Below are 12,856 nucleotides of genomic sequence, written 5' to 3' on the forward strand. Positions count from 1 at the left end.
TTTATAATTCAATCCTACAATAAAAGTTAAATCCATACTTAGATTTCATAAACCATACGGAGTTTGATATCAAATTTATAACATTATTTTATAGTATTATTACATAATTAATTTACACAATAACTAAAATAATAGGTATGTCATGTAAATGTAACATGATCGTTGATCACTTACCGACCACTTATATAAATAGTGTGTACACGTCGTAGACGTCAATATGTAATGCCCACTTAAATATGTCGATTTAATTGACACATTAATTAAAACGATTAATATGGTACTAATTAGTAATTTGTATATAATTTATAAACCCACTAATATAGTACCTGCGGTGTCATTTGTAAGAGAAGAAAGCAAATAAGTCTCTGCTTTTATGGTAAAAATGATTTATTATACATTAAAATACCTATAAATAACAATATATTATTATACATTTAACACGTATTAAAATACTATCTATAGAGACAGTATGAAAAGTAATATTAAGACAAATACTACAGCATTATTTTACTTGTATTGTGAAACTTTCGTCTGTACTTGTAATATTAAAAATTTTAAACGAACATACCTATTATCTATAATTGTAGTTATTTAATAAACAATTATACATGAATTTATCGTGTTATTTAAATTGTTGGAAATACAATTCAATTTTGAGAAAAATAAATATAAATTAGGTACTGGTATTGGTTTACTTATTTTGTTGTACAACAATTTATAAATAGACCATAGCTGTAATTATATTTATAATTAATGATCTATTTTTATTTTTGAATCAGTATAAACAATTAGTCTGTAAAACTGTAAAAAAAAAAAAAGAAGGATAATTAATAAGATGTTACGAGCCATTGTCAAAATATTATTACTGTGGCGATATTGTCTAATTTACATAACATAACTAGGTACTTGTTTTGCTCATTTATTATCATTATTAACCCACAAACATTTGCTGGATATAAAATACCACTGAACTGTCATATCAGATATTAAATTGATTTAACGGGTCGTAATAAAATAAAATGTATTCTTAATTCATTAAGCTTTTTGATATTATAAAATAGGATAACAATGATATCGTTATATATATTATTTACATCAAACAAATTAAATGTGTTATTTGAGGTATCCAACTTAAAGCAAATGTAATAGCAGATTAAATACATTACGTACACAATAGTTGTTTAACTAATGCAAGCAGAAATGTTTAATAACGTATAATACATAGTGAGACACAAAGTAATATTATATCACTATGTGCATATCATATAATATTATGATCATTTCAGAATCAGTACAAAGTCACAATAATAACATATAACCGTTTTAAAAATTTCAATTTATCATAAATAGATTTAAATATTAAATTTAAAGGTCTATAAAATCTTATTAGAAATGCAATGTTATAAACATTATATAATTGTATTCATTAAACATAATATATTGATACATACAAATTATTTACCTTCACCTAATAATTAAATATATCAAACAAAAACTGAAATATATTTCAAATATTAAATCTCCCAATAGTTAGAACGATAACAATATGGTGTGTAATTTAATACATGAACTTTATTCCGCACATTTCTATGTACACCACACAGCATCATCAACAGCGTACAGCATACAGTTTAATGAAACATTATGTTAAGTTTTATTAATCGTTTTTGATAAAAAATTAACACAAATTAGATAACTATTTCTAATTTAAAATAAAAAAAATCGATTGAAATCGAAATGGAATTTTTTTTTTTCATGACGTAATAATATTGAAACTAATCCTTCCCTCTATGGCACTTCCACTATGACACAACTGATTTTCAACCATTTATATTAATGTTGAACAATTCATCGACATTCGATAAACTATGATATTGTTATCATGTATAAAAATTACAATTTAAAATCTTCATGATTTATTTATGAAAATTAAATAAAACTGTTTACATTACAATTTAAAATATATACGTATGTACTTATCAAATTCAACTATTAAAGGTAAAAATCCAAAATGTGCATAAATAGTTTACAGCCACTACAGCGGTGGGCCTTTTAAAGCGGTTAGAAAAGCTGAATCCGATGTTATCATCGTAAATAAATCAACTGGGTCTTTGGTATACAAATATATAGTGCAATATTGCTCTACGTTCAGGGCATTTATTTTATACAGAATAATATAATATGTATAATAGTATTATTATTGTAAAATGTATACACCTACTTGTATACGTAAAAAAAGCTCGCGGTTTCCAAGCTGGGTTTCATCTCTGTTAAAATGCCCGTTATCGCACGTACCGTAATGGTGTGCGTACGATAATCCTCGGCATTCCTTTATACTCAGTCCCGATCGCTGAGCTGGTCGGATTTGACGTGCCTTTTGTTCGTCAGCCCAATAATCCGATCGGTGTCGCTGCCGAGAAGGATGTCGTCTTTATCAAAAGACAGACGTGAATCTTTTTCTTCTTAGTGCATCAGTAAGTTTGATGCCACGAGGATTTTGATAAGCATGTAACAACACCTAGAACTAAAACAAAAACTACAAATACATTAATATGTATATATATTTCAAAATATAGTACATTTATATGAAGAATATTTCTGCATATTATGTACTGTAGGGTGTGTTTCCAGGTAGAAACTTTATGAATTATTTTCAAGACACTTTTAAGTAAACATTTTTAACATTTTTTTAATTATTATCCTAATAAAAAGTGATTTGCCCTCAGATACTTATTATCCCACCAAACCTTAACTTTTTTTATATAAGTTTCATACTAAAAAAGATATAGTGAATTTAAAAATAGAGATTATCGCCCAATAGAAACAAAAATTATTGGGATGTATTTAGAAAGTACTTCAAAAGTTATGTTAAAAATTAAATGAGACAACTATTCTGAATTTTAAGTTTTTTTGAAGACTAAAAATACTGTCTAATGCAAAACAGGATTTCAATTCCACTCACGTGTGCATTGTTACGGATGTAACAACTGAGTTTTATTGCGTTTCAACCACCAATCTGCAGTTATTATAGTTCAACAGCAAATATATGAACTTTTAATATATAACTATATTTATTTATTAAATATAAGAAGACAATAATAAAATTATAAAATATACGATTTTACACTGTTTATAGAGATTGAAGATAGTGTTACATCCTGTCTATGCATTTTGTTCGTTGCTACTAAATCTCAATAACCTAAAACATTTGTTATGCTCTATTGAAAACCATCTATTAAGTAATACTCCACAAATTAACTAATGAGTTCCTTCAGTATTTCTGTAGCGTTATCAAAATAACAGTGGTGATAGTGGCATATGTGGAATTGTGGCTATTATAAAACTTATCAGATCGAATTGTTTCTCGAGTATTCTGACTTTTGGTGGCTCGAACAACTCCAAAGTTTATATCTTCTTTATAGTATAGATGTAAGGTAGATGACTAAAAAGATTAATATCCACGAATATATTAAGAAAATCAGGGATAAGTGGTAAACTCTGATTTTTTTATAGAATGTGTGTGTTTTTTTTTTAATAAATAACCAAATTATTGTTATTACCTAGGTATCATCGTTTATTTATTTTTTTATTAATTGAATTTTTTAGTATACAAACATTATATTTATTTCAAAATTGAATAATATTTAACATTAAAAATAAAATAATGTACACATATTATATAATATATATTTAATTCTAAAAAAAGTTTCACAATTCTAAAGGATCAATGCTGACTTTGGAAATTTATCGTGAAACAGTAGTTTTGCCTTAAAGTTACACATTACATAGTGCGTTCTAACTTATAAGTACTTCAAAACAACTCAGACAGATTATCTCGACCACAAATGTTGTGTTTTCTATCACCCATTGTATGAACAATAATAATATTCAAAATTCCAATATGATATTTTATTTTTTATTTATTTCCCATTAACCTCTGTTTATATGTTAATTTTATTGAAATGATTAAAAAAAATCTTATTTTTTTATTATTATAGATATAAAGATGTGAAAACCCACCTACGAATATTTTTTACCTACCCATATTTTATTTTAAAAATAATAAAATAAGATAAAAATAACTCTAAGTGTAATGCCATTTATATTTCATTATTTCTATGCCTTATATTTGTTATTTCATACTCGCATAATTTATCAATTGTTATATTTAGACATTTAGTATTTAACTTTTACGAACTGAAAAAGTATTAGATACCGTAATAAAATAAAAATATTTAGAGTTAGATTATAATGACCTTGGTTTTGAACTTCAAGTTTTCATAGGTACAATTTTAAAATATTTATCAAAATAAACACAATTATTATTGTACTGAAATAAATACAGTTCACCGTAATTCAAACTTAAAATATTAAGTGTACTTACGTCCCACATTATTGATGTATAAATTACAAATCGTTATATTTTTCTATGAAATGAAAATTATTTTAAAGATATCCCACCAAGTATAAAAATTAAAAAAAACATGTGATATAATTTATTATTGCTGTTTTGAGTAAAGTTTTAAGGATTTTTTTATTATTATTTGTTATTTTAAAAATATACATTATTCATAATATTTGATTAACAATAAATTATACATACATGTGTGATATGTATGTATGTTTGTAATTACAATGCTAAATAGTTATATATATTGTAAATATTACACAGACTTATAATAGGAGTATACTTATTGTAGAAAAGTATAGGTAAATTTTCCCTCTCTAAAAATTATTATAAAATAATCTTTGAAATAAGCTATTAGTTCTTCTCTAAACGTCTGATAAACCATTTAAAATAATATTTACAGCTTTACAATCAGTTTAAATTATAGTTCAACTAATTGCTTAATAAAAAAAATTGTTTGTAGAAATATTTATGCCAAAACATTAAAATATAATCATAATAACATCACTTTTCAAGTTAAATATGAATTTATAAATGTATAATTGCATAAAAAAGTTTCTGTATTCTCATAGTTTTTCTGTCGATCACATTCACATTTTTTTTTTTTTTTTTTATTGTCGATTGATTGCGAAATTGTTATAAAATTTATTTAGGTATATATATTTTTATTCAAAACAAAAGTCAATAATAAAAAAGCAAAATAAATTCAATACACAAGTATTAATGAATAATAAAAATATAAAAAGCATTTTAAATAGGCAAATAGCAAATAATAAAAATTAAAATCGACGTAGAGAACACGTTTGAAGTCACTATTGCATAGATCACAGAAATAAAAATAATGTTAAATTTGAAATCAATGATAAATAATTGTATTTTAAAACCATTATAAAAGATTGAAATGACTACAAGATCAGAAAATATCTCTAAGGATAGGATATGTTTTATTATATTTATAATACTCTAAATAATAATTTTTTTAGTAGATAGGCCGAAATACATCTATTCATCAAAACATCACAAATCACTTATAATCTAAATTTCTGCGTATAAGATAGAATGATTTTAGTAAGTTCAAAAAAAAAAAAAATAATAATAAAATAAATTTTTCTTGTAAACTGCGATGTCTAGAATATTCAATAAAGTAAATATGTATTTGGTGAAAATGTCAAGTCTTTATATTTATTTATTTTTGAATCAGAACAAAATTGATTTTATTAAAAAACCGTTTAAATATTGAATATATTTATAAAAATATAAAAATAATTAGATATTTTAAATTATTATTTATTAAATTTTACCAAATAAATATAATTATATATATTATATTTTAAAAGAAAAATGATAAAAATAAATACAATTGTTAATACATTTTATCAAATTTTATTCAATTGCTTTCAATTTTTAAGGACATAATATGATTATAGTTTGTGTAGGAAATATTGATATGAATAATTTTTAAGGTTTTAAAATCATACATTTTTTAAACCTAATTGGTAATGAAAGAAATACAATATTAAGAACCTATAATTAAAAGTCTGATTCATATACGTATACGTTCGCTCCGCTCAGAATTGAATACACTGTCCTATTATTAATAATTAATATAACGTTGAAATATTTAGAAATTAAATAACAATATAATATTAATAAATGTAGGCGGATACATAGAGACAATTATGAGCAATGCATTATTATAAACAATTTAAAGTTAGCCGTTTTTCATACTCGTTTCGTATGGTAGATAAATACAAATAATTTATAACTAATGCGTTCTGCTTTGACTGCTTTTGTTCTTTATAACTAAATTCTTAAACTACCTGTATTTTAACTGCTACGAACTGTTTAATTCAGAGTAGGTAGGTTTGAAATTAAGCTTTCTTGTTTTTTATAAGCACAGAAACGTTTCCGGATATTTGAGAGTGCATTGTTGAGTGTTATTGACAAGAAATGAACATTTTACCTACAATAATTTATTTTATGCATATTTGTATAACTGTATAGTGTTATCAAAAATAACAGTTTTACTATGTATATAATATATTTCTTAAAAATTATTTTATCAATGTATTAGCTATGTATAATATACATTGTATAATATAATAAAAATGTGTATTTGTATATGCACCTTATTGAAATGAAAATTTCTACATTATACAATAATTTAAATTCATACAAGATTCCAATAACCTTCTAATTGTTGTTGTTATAAGTTAGGCTTAAAAAAAAAGTGGAAGTTTTTACTGTATAGAAGGTACAGTTATGTGTTGATGAGGGAAATCACAAAATTATGGATGTCTTAAATTTGAATTCAATAATTAAATATTGCATTTGAAAAACAATTCAAGAGTGTGAGATAGATCATCATTAATTTCTTAAGATAAACAATTTTTTTTTATATATATATATATATATATATATATATTCTATTTATATTTTATTATTAATATTTTGAATTTTCTTAATTATGTTGGTTAAATTTATTTTTACCAAAAAAATATGTATTATATTTATTATTTTATATTTTACCTAATTTACTATGTTTTGACTTTTTCTTAATCACCTAACATTATTTAAAATTTAAATTTAAAATAATTAAATATATACCCTAAAATACTTACACACTTACACAATGCACAATTAAAAGTTTATAATTTAAAGGGATTTGAGAATATTACTTGACAGCAGTTCATATTTTATTTGTGATATTTTTATCGTAAATCTATAAAGTTCTTTATTATTTAACTTTTAATTATGTAATTGGTATGACTAGTTGGTACGACTTTCTTATATTATATTGTTTTTGAGAAAGTTAAGTAGTGACTAGTAGAGGCAAGTATTTACAGGAAGACTTACAATTAGCATTTGAATTAGCTTCGTATATTTGATTCTTGACTAGTATATCGTTTTATATGTAATAAATAATATATATATTATAATTAATACAAGCAATAATATAGTGCATCCTTTGTTATGTTATCGAATTATGGAACTATATATATCATATCAAACAACAGATATAATTATTACATTATAACCATTTGTATATTAATTTGTGTTAACTGAGAAATTTAAAACAACGATATTCGACGTTATTAATACAATTTCAAAAAATATGAGATAATAATATTTGTGTCTGTAAGATTTGAGAGATCTGTGAAATTTACATCAATGTTTGGTTTTTTATTCAATTATTTCCTTAGCATACAATTATTCGACTTGTGACACCTTACAATAACCCTTTAAAACTTTCAACCCTTTACAAGGATATTATTAACTATTAGTCATGAAATAATAAACTTTTATTTTCCCATAATACATATAATATATATACTTATATATACATATATAGACATTAGACATATATTAAACTTATACAAACTAAAATAAAACGGTATATAAGTAGTAAATCAAAATTGTTTATGGATTTTTTACTACAATACAATATACTAATTTTTATGATGTTTATTATTTTTTTCAAAATGATCACTATGAACGATTAAAATAATAATGTGACTATAGAGTTTTGATATTTTTAACAGAGAAATAAACAGTTTATAAAGAGTTTTTTATCAAATTTTCAAATATTTTTACCCAGCAAATAATTATTAATCAACATTTATAATAAAACAAAATTTAAATTTACTATAGTTGAAATCCTGAAAAATGGTCAAAATATTTTGAAAATTTTATGGTAAATATATATTTGGTGAAAATGCAAGTTTCTTCGGTTATTTGTTTTTTTAGACTAAATTAGTCAAACTAAATTGATCTTGTCGAAAACTGGATTAGCATAAAAATTTCTATTTTCCTTATTTTTTTGTTTGTTTTCAAAAATTATAAAAATAAGACTAATAGGTACTGTTAATTTTTAAAATTGACCTCTTTAACAACGAAATAGATCCATTTCGATATCTAAAACTATCTCCCTTTTTGAAAATCTAAAAATTGTATAGATAACTTATCGTGTCACACACACACACACAAACAAAAACACATCATGATTAAATCAATACATTCATTACTCTGCTCAGAATGTGATATTATTGTGTTAAATGTATAATTATATATTAAGTACTTAAAATACGCATAGTTTTAAAAATTATGGTGTATTCATTATATAATGTTGACTAATTGTTAAAATAATAATAATAAATATATTACATAAAGTTAAAAAATATATAAGATGAAAAGGAATGACTTCCGGTTCCATTTCCTGTCAAATTAATAATGACATGTCATGGATACCTGTAGGTATTATTCATGATCCATGCGTGAAGCGTAATTGGAAGAATTTTTAAGTACGTATTGTTTTTTTATTCAAAAATATATAGATACAAATATCTATAATTCCATCTCAACAACAAGCCACTCAAATATAATATTAAAGTGTCCTCCAAAATAATTTTCCGATTATAATATTTTACAGAAAATATTTATTTTCTTTCACTAATAATATAGTATTCATTCATCATCAGTAGTAAATATTATACTATTTATACTGGAAATTATTAGTTATACATTTTACTATAATGTTATAATGTGTACACACAAATTATTATAATACACATTTATTTGATAAATTTAAGTATAATTTGTAACATTCAAAATCATAGAAAAATAATAATTTGTTATTAACTTACCTAATACAAATAACTACTACAAAAAATACAACTACTTATTTATTTTGCAGATCTTAAAATATTTTAACAGTTAAATGTAGTCCAAAATCAAATATTAGCAACATTTAAACTTTCCAAATTACTGTTCTTCACAAAATCAATAATGGTCCTTCTCCTATACATATATCTAATTATAAGCTTTATACAGATAATTAGTTTTTTTTATATATTTTGTATAGTTTGGCAACTAATAAAAATATATTAGGAAAAATTTGAAATATTAATGCTGAACTTATATATATAGCAGTACAACATTATAGGTATTTTAAGTAATTTAGTTGTTAAAATACAATAATACCTATGAGTATTTAATAAAATATATTTATCCTATATATTATAACTTAAATCTACAAACAAATAATTAGAATATAACATAATGGTTTATTATGCTTTTAAACCAAAACCACAGTTATCAAAATAATAAAAAGCAATCATAAAGCATTAAGACACTAAATGGAAGAAAACTAATACTTTAAATTTAAAAATAAAATAGACGTGTTTTAATTTTATATCATGATATTTACGGTTATTTTATACAACACAAAAATATTTGTTGGGTAATATTTTGAATCATATTATGTTTTTTTAAAGGTACAAATTTCATTGATATGATATTTAAGTAGTATATTATGAATATTATTTAATAACTTTCGAAGAATACAGATCATAGAAAATATAAATACTTTGTATATATTATATATATTACGTTACGGTAAACTTACGGTAAAACCTAGGATATACAAAATATTTTGGTCAAATCCTAAATGGTTTATGTATATCGGACTTTTACAAACACAAAAAAATTACTTAGTTGTGATCTACAAACAAATTCATTTGAAATAGATTTAGTGATAAATCATGTCATAATATAGTATTCTATGTAGATTTATTATTTTTTATTAAATCGCATGATCAATTACTATAATGTACTTAAGCGACTCTTTGGTAGTGGAAACCTTATTCTTAATATATCGCTATCTAATATTTATATATTTATAATATGAGTGTTTGTTTGAGGCTCTGTTAATTATAATAAATATAAATTTTAATCGTAACTGTCTTTATGGTTTATCATTTTTTAATATAATTTCACGTTATACAAATAACATCGATACAAATTAAATGTTTTAAAGTTTGGTAAAACAATTTTATTTATGTCTTAAAAAGAAATATGAAGTGTTTCTTAGCGCGAACGATATATGAATATTGAATATACAACGTCGGCTATGTATTACTAAAAAAAAAATCGAGGAAGTAAAACAACAAATACACTACAAAATATCACTTAATTTTATAAGATAACAAAATAATAATAAAATATTAAAAGTGCTTCGACGAGAATGATATTCAAGACGATTTTTATAAACAGATAACAAACAATTTATTTGATTTGAATAATATCTACACATAATCACACAACCTTCTATAAATTACAGTCAGGTAGTAATAAAATATAAAAATTCTTATCTAAAAACGTATGCATAGGCACCTAAAGCTGTCGTTTTTATAGCCACTGAACGTATGTATAATGTATATATAATGTAATTCTGGCGTAAAGATTTTAGTCGGTAAACCGCGATAACTACTAATAGAAACATTAGAAACTAATAAATTATATACATATATGGTACTTATTTTTTTTATTTTACTCATAATTTCGTATTGTCCGTGTAAATACTTAAACGTCAACTCTTAAAAAAAATTCTAATGCGTAAAACGTGACATTTGGACTTAAATTAGACATCGATCAACTGAATTTATTTCAAAGTGTACGACCGCTATTATAATTCACATTCAATTAATGAAACAAAATAATTTTTTTAAACGTCGTATTTTTAAATTATCTTCTTTATTTTGCTTACAAAGCTCTATATTTTTTTTTCATCAGCATTCGGCTTATAAAACTATACAGCGCATATCGCCTTGAACTGCGTTGAAACACGAACTCTATCCAACTTAATACGTGTATATTTCGTTATGTACACCTATTTCTACATTAAACACATACATAAATCAGATTTTTGAGAAGTGTTTTCGTTAATTATTTTTAAGATACGATATGTTGAAGTATCATTTGCTGTCTAACCAGTAACCACAACTGTTTTTATATTAGACAAACGTAAATTCATATCGAATTTTCCATAGACAAATAAGTGCCTATATTATAGTTTTATACTCCAAATAAACAAGGAAAGAAAACGGTTATTATAATAAATAGTTTTTGACTTTTACAATATTTTTGTGCGTATTTATATTTGTTTATTTTTTTGTTTCACATTTCACAAGTAGAAAAAAAATAATGGTAGCAAAAATCCATAAACACGTAGACTTTGTAAGTTATATAACAACGTCGTTTAAAAGTTCAATAAATTATTATATTTACATATTACCATGTTTTAATAATATAATATAACATCCATTTCTAAGAGTTTTAAAGTTCTTCAAATTATAAGGAAATGTGTCATAATCGTTATGAAAAATTCATCAAGTATGCGTACGTACAACATTATAATATTAAGTACATAATATCTATCTTTTTCTCCTTTTATAATGATATAACTATGCATTGAATCATTATGTGATCAAAACAAACACGAAGCATGTAAAGCCATAAATATATAATACAAGACGTTAAGAGGCTCGTAATACATTTTTTTTTTTGTGAAGAGGGTGGGTTATGTGGTCTTTATGGGTATCATTTAATAACTGGTCTTATTATTATTATTTGTTTTTTTTTTTTTTTTAATTTTTAATTTGTACTTACTATATCAATATATTATATTATATATAACATATTTTTATAATACGCACAAATTACGTTAAGACAGCGGATCTTAGCTAATTTACTTAAATTTTAAAATAAAACTTGAAAATACGTGAATAAAATACATATAAAAAATTAACTTGCAACTTTTTAAACTCAGATGTAATACTCGCCACAAAGGGAAAACATTACAACAAAATATATATGTTTATGAAATGTTATGTAATTTGTTTTTAAACAATGAATTATATTTACGTAATGTATTGGTATCCAAATAATTTATGATTTATTAATGATTATGCATATAATATAAATTACTAGTTGGAAATTGCATGTCTCGTACAAAGTTAAAAATCAATGTATAAAATCTTTTATAATTTCAAATTATTTGCATACATTATAATGTCCCATTTGGTATTTTGTATAATTTGTACAGAATAATATTGTTCACGAATATTAAATATTTAAATACATATACGCATATACTTAATACTTAATATACGATGTTCCGTTATATTTATACTTTCACAAAAATTAAATTTAAATATTTATAAAATATAGTCAAATACCCAGGTATTATTTATGTTATTTTTTTTTATTCACTATTATCAATAACTACTGATACTTATTTTATTTTTTGATCATAAATGTTCACAGACGCCTTATAATTTACATTATTTTATTTGAAATTTTAAGTTTGATATTGTGATGGTAGGTATATCTCAAAATTTTACTGGTATATTTAGCTTCAACAAGTACTACCTACATTTTATTCTTATAAAAGAAGTAGGTATCTACGAGCTATAATTATTGTCACACGATAAATTTGTTACGATTCATTAAAGCACACCCTGTCGGTAAAATTATTACAATCAGTGGGTAGCTTAGTAATGTAACCGATTAAAATAATTATAGGTTCCATTGTTTATTTTATCTCACCGTTATCTGCGCAGATATGCGCAGTAAATTCTATATGTATTATTTATATATCTTTATAGTAAG

The 12,856-nt window shown here is 23.1% G+C and overlaps 1 long non-coding RNA gene across 1 annotated transcript; it reads right to left on the reverse strand.

Moving 5' to 3' along the window:
• Positions 1-676: 676 nt before the first annotated feature.
• LOC126549063 (uncharacterized) lies at positions 677-3,499 on the reverse strand. The gene is made up of 3 exons (XR_007603205.1): positions 2,963-3,499; positions 2,222-2,524; positions 677-801 (listed from the first exon to the last, which is right to left on the reverse strand). It is a non-coding gene; the product is annotated as an uncharacterized LOC126549063 (long non-coding RNA).
• Positions 3,500-12,856: the final 9,357 nt, after the last annotated feature.

This window comes from Aphis gossypii, chromosome 1 (assembly GCF_020184175.1).
Source record: "Aphis gossypii isolate Hap1 chromosome 1, ASM2018417v2, whole genome shotgun sequence".
NCBI lineage: Eukaryota > Metazoa > Arthropoda > Insecta > Hemiptera > Aphididae > Aphis > Aphis gossypii.